This window comes from Prunus dulcis, chromosome 1 (assembly GCF_902201215.1).
Source record: "Prunus dulcis chromosome 1, ALMONDv2, whole genome shotgun sequence".
Lineage (NCBI taxonomy): Eukaryota > Viridiplantae > Streptophyta > Magnoliopsida > Rosales > Rosaceae > Prunus > Prunus dulcis.
Genome location: NC_047650.1, coordinates 16,028,822 through 16,034,885, shown reverse-complemented (window position 1 = coordinate 16,034,885; position 6,064 = coordinate 16,028,822).

Genomic DNA, 6,064 nt, shown 5'->3' with positions numbered 1-6,064 from the left:
AAAATTACATTTTTAAAAGCTCTAGGGGGAAGACAATCGTTCAATGAGTGCATGGTAGTTGTTGGTATATTTTTTGGAATTTATTATGAATATTAGGAATTAAATACAATATAAAAGTCATATTAATATGAAATGACACGTGTTTATAACTGACGTTGCATGCATTTACAACAATGTTAAACAACGTCGGACGTCGTCCCAGTTCATTTAGACGTCGACAATTGAAGCACCGACGTTGTTTAGTATTTAAAACTTAGCTTGTTATGAATTCACCTTCGTCTTTAACATTTAAAATGTCTATATGTTTTGAATAACCGACATGGGTTAGTTTTACAACATCGGCTTTCAAGTAGTTACCGGCGTTGTTTATGACCTACAACGTCCTCTGTTGTAAATTTACCGCTATTGTAGGGAATTTAAGACGTCCTTCTATTGGTATTAACGGTCGTGGTATTTCGATACAAAATATTTTAGTATTTTTAAATTGGATTATTCTTTTCCTTAAAAATATATTGTAGACTTCAATTTTATATATAAACCGTCGTGTTTTTTCCAAGTACATGTCATTTTTAAAATTTGCCGTCGATGTTTTATTTCCATCTATGGTAAGACGATGGTGATTTAAACTAATGAGACGTGTTAACAAGAATGAGACATAGGCTTTTAGGATTTAAATTTAGTTTTTATTAATTACTGTCATAGTCATTCATATAAAGTCAATAATATCCTTAGTTGTTGATTGTTCAATAATTACAAAAAAATTATTATATGTTGTAAAAACTAGAGAATTAAGGAGAGAATTTAGGAGCAGAGAATTGAGGAGAGAAAATGGAGGAAGCAGAGAAAAACTCTGCAATCCGAATTAATCCTTTCTCTTCAGTATTGCATATGTTTATATCATTACAATGTGGGCCCCTTACCAACATGTGGGCTCCACACCTAATAATTTACAACACTCCCCCTTGGAGACCACAACTGATACGGAATATGTTTCGTTAAAAACCTTGCCAGTAAAAACCTAGTGGGACAAAAACTGGTCGAAGGAAAAAAAAAAAAAAGTACATAACCATGCGTAACATAAAATTCTGTGTATATTGACATGCGTGCGACACTGCCTCGTTAAAACCTTGCCAGGAAAAACCCAGTGGGATAAAAACCTGGACGAAGGAAAAAGAGTACAGTGTGGAAAGGTCTGTATGGATGGCACGCTCCCTCTGATGCTTGGCAGAATATCTTGAAGCCATACTGTTGATCATCTGTCTGAATATCATAGTTGATACTACTTCTGTGAGTCAATCTTTGAGCGACACTGCCTCGTTAAAACCTTATCAGGAAAAACCCAGTGGGATAAAAACCTGATGAAGGAAAAAGAGTACAGTGTATGAAAGTCTTTATGAATACCATGCTCCCCCTGATGAATATCTCCCCCTGAAAACTTCATGACTAGTTGTTTCCAGTAAGCGACCATAGAGATTTCCAGAGTCCGCATATCTAATAACACTTGGGCTATTTATAATTTCACTCAAAAATATGCCCATATATGGTGTTATGCTTAGATAGCATCAAATATGCCTCACATCATCCAAAATGATGGAGTTGAGCTCTATCTGGAAAATACGATGTCCGGTCAAATATACTTCCGGAAAATCCTTCAAGTGTCCAACGAATAATCCGCATAAAAATGCTTCAATACTTTCTTAGTATAAGCAATAATCTCGTTGGCATAATGCTCGATCTTTCAGTCGAGACAAATATTTCTGGAACTCTGGAGAAGCTTTAATGTGTTTGCAAACATATTATTGTACTCACTGAGGCAATTTATGCATATTAGTATTGAGTACGGATTTTGTGCTTCAGGCACATGTCATTCAGGGACTTGATTCATGCAATTTCAATCCTTTCAAGGATTTAGTTTAAAGGGATTAAACTTTATGACATATTATATAGCTTTAACCCAGCTATTTATACATCTTTAGGGAATCACTTCAGGTGATATGCTTTGTGCATTTAATAACCCTTAAAGATAACATGTTGGTCTCCGTAAATGTGCAATAAGGGGGGGGCACAATTGAATTTGTAGATATGGAGAAAACCCAACATTCCTTGTTTCTGCCAGAAACATTGTGTCATACAAAGTAGGTATATTCCCTTTTATTCCAAACACCCAAGTATAACTTTCAGTATTAACAAATTTTGGGGTTCGTACTGTGGGTTTGTTCTTTCACGTTCATTCTCATCTATAATGGAATTGCCTCATTCCATTTTTGGCCAATGATATTGTCGACATTTAATAATTGAACGTGGTTCCAATCAACACAGCCCATTGATGATTTGAGTAGCTACTTCAAAATCAAAATTTGTCATTCATCAATTCATGATCCCACCATTCTCATGTGCATGCGCATGCATCAATTATAAGCATTTCTTTGCTTTTGGGTCCCCAAGCCACTTCAGGGGGGCTTTTATGATGTGAGAATGTGGATTATAACCTCCAATGGAGCGTTATTTTATAGTAGGGCATGGATAATCTCCATTTAGGGAGTTGGAACATTTAGAACCCATATATCTGTCATGCTGCAGGCATGCCACAGATTAATATATACATGTCAATTGATTTCTGGGACTTTAACCCATACAATTTGCTACGCATTAGGCGTGCACAATATCAATATTGACATGTCAAAGGATTGTCCTTTGGGGACTTCAATCCACATCATTTGCTACGCAACAAGCGTGCATCATATTGATCACTGCTATACCCATATTATGTTCTTATGGGACTTTAATCTGTGCAGTGTATTATCAATGTATCCAACTTGCAATTTGTAAAATTTGCATTAATAATTCATGGATACATACAAGCCATTCTTTTGGAATAGACTTATCTCCCCATTTGGTTACCTTTCAAGATAAAATATCAAATAAGTATATAAGCATAAAATAACACAAGTATTGCTTACATTCTTAGGTGGGAGAAACTTTTCTCAAGTATCATTCAAGCTCGTATCGGCCCAGTAAATGTAGTGCTTGATGATCTAGTTATATCCTACAAAAGCAAAAATCACAATTCTTCTCCCTTATGAACAGAGAGTTATAAAAGAAAGAAAAGATACAAATATTGTGATATTGATTGCAAGGTAAGGTAAGCAATCAGGGAAGGAAGCTGGTGGGAGCAGACAAGCAGCTCATCAATCAAGGAAGGAAGCTGGTGGGAGCAGAAAACAAGCTCTCAATTCTCATAGTCTAGAAGGACCTCAGGAGATTAGAGCACAAGGCCGCCTTCACAATTCCCTGATCTTGCAGAAACATGATCAGGGATAGTCTTGCTTCCTGAATGGATGATCAGAGATAGTCTTGCTTCTCAGGCATATTAAGTTCTTAATGATAAGAAAAACAAGTAGATATAGCATCATTTTGTATGGGAAAACTGGATGTCTTCTGCAAAGAAAATTTCGTTAGTAACACATTTATACACAAATACAATGAATAGATAGAACCGGTGAATTTCAAATTAACCATAGGAAAAATTACGAGATTCTCGGGATACTTTTGAAAAAGTAGCTCCGTGAAATCCGTAAAGCAAGATCGACTTTGAAAATAATACTTGAAAACGCCGAAAGTGCCGACAGGCATTATCAGAGGCCACGTGAAGTTTTGGACTCTTGCGAAAGAAAAAGATAATGTGGGGATTAGAGAAGATATTGGAATCCTGAAAAGTTGCCACATTTTCGTCTATAGATATTGCCTTTGCAAAACTTAGTTAAGCAACTGCGTTTCAACTCAACTTCCTTCATTTTCTGAAGCTTTAGTTTTGTAAGACTTTCTTTGAAACCTTCTTAAAATGGCTTCCTCTTCTTCCTGCCCAAATAATTTCAATTTAAATGATGCTCCCACAACAACCAGTGACGCCCAAGTTTGGCGTCCATCCTTTGTATCCCAAAATCGTCATCTCACAGTTAATGATTCTGTGATGATGAACGATGCTACTGCTGTCATAGTAGCTAGGAATTTCATTATTCCAATGGATGAAATGCTGTTGACAGGGAGGTCTGAAGAAGAGGCTATTGAGGACTCAATGACTTTTAGCATTCAGAGTGCTGCTTCTGTTTCTAACATGGCTGATCGTTTGCGTGCTAGAGCAAACGAGGTTCAGAAGCTAACAACAGAAAATTCGTCTCTCCAAAGAATGCTTCATGAGTCTCAAAAAGAGGTTGAGAAACTTAAAGGAGAGAATAATTCCTTGTTGAAACTGGTGAGTTCGTACTCTGCTGATACACTGAGAAAGCTAGACATGCTGCAGGTCTCAAATGAAAAAATTTTGGGAGACTATGAGAGGCTCATGGCTAAGCTTAAGAGGCGCCGTCCTCTTCCTTCAGAGGCTTCCAGAACATAATGTAATTTTATAGATTTTACAGGGCCTGCACATTCATTGCAGGTGTAAAAATCTATCTGTTGTATGCTCATTTCCTGTTATAATAATTGCGCACGTTCTTAAACTTGCACCTGTGGTTTTTACGTCTTTTCAAAATGACGGTCTGGAACCTTGTTCCTTATAGGTTCAAATAACCACATCAAATCTCTCATATATTTGGATCCAGGGGCTTCCGGCCCAGATATAACAAAATATGTGGGGAGCCTCAATTCATTATTTGAGGTTTATATTGATATTATCCATTTCGCGGTGTATTCTTAACAACCGGATTCACAAAATATATTTCGTCCTTGAGGTGTCGATTATAACATAATCGAACTTTATTAAGTTCATCATTCTCTTATGCCAAAGAAATATGTGGTGTACCACAATTTGCAATAATACCTCAAAGGTTGTCCATTTAATTGTTGGAACTTCAGGTTCTCAACACTGTTAAATTTTGAACTTCAGGCCAAAATCACATATTCTCATGGTATGGACATTTTTATAATTTTCTGTACATATTTCGGGACTTCAAGCCCTTACATAATTGTCCATATTTTGAGGAACTTCTGGCATCTCATTTAATTGCTCATCCATGAGTGTAAGGAACTGCAGGTTCCCTTTTGTATATAGTGATGGTTTACCCAAAATGGTTAATATTTATGCATACGTCACTATTTATGTGAATAGTACTGTTCATCAAGTCATGAATACATATCTATTCATGTGTACAGTTCATCTGCCAGCACAGTTATCATTCATGTGTACGACACTTTTAACCAATACGGTACTGTTGCATCGTCAAGGAACTCTAGGTCCTTATTTACATGTCAAGGATCAAGGATCTTCAAGTCCGATCTCTTGTTTACATGTATAGTACCGGAAAGACTGCCAGCTCTCATATCAATATCATCATCAAGGATCTTCAAGTCCTGATGTAAATGTATGATGAGGATCAAGGAACTTCTGGTCCTGATCTGTATACTGTAAAAACTCATCATATAGCACAATTAATCCATAAAATAAATTTACTGGTAAATAAATTACTTGTATGGACGTTAATCCCGCACCATACTTTAAATGTGCGGTAAAGTAAATTCATAAATTAAATTGGTGTATGGACGTTAATCCCGCACCATACTTTAAATGTGCGGTAAAGTAAACATGCTTGTATGGGCACTAATTCTGCTCCATACATTTAAATGACAATAAAGGCGTGGACGATAAACCCGCACCACCCTTTAAAGTAAATTTACGATAAAGTAAATGTGCTTGTATGGGTAATAAACCTACACCATACAGTAAATAAAATAATTGCAGAATGGATAAAGTAAAGACAATTATTTGTGGGTTCATATCAACACCACAATCAAATAGTATGATATTATTATACTGATATATCAAGTCATTTTATGTTCTTTCCACTTGCAATCTACACTGGTCAGGAGTATTAAATAATATAATTAATTAAAGGAGATAGAGTGAGGCAGGATACTTATCCCTTTATTTCGGTGGGTGTTCACATGTCTGGCAATAATTCTTTGTTTCTCGATCAACTTGCTTTTCAACGACAACCCAACTTCGTCTTCTTTCTTGCTTTTTTTTTTTTTTCGATGGAATTCCTCTCAAAACTAGAGGAAATAGAAAACA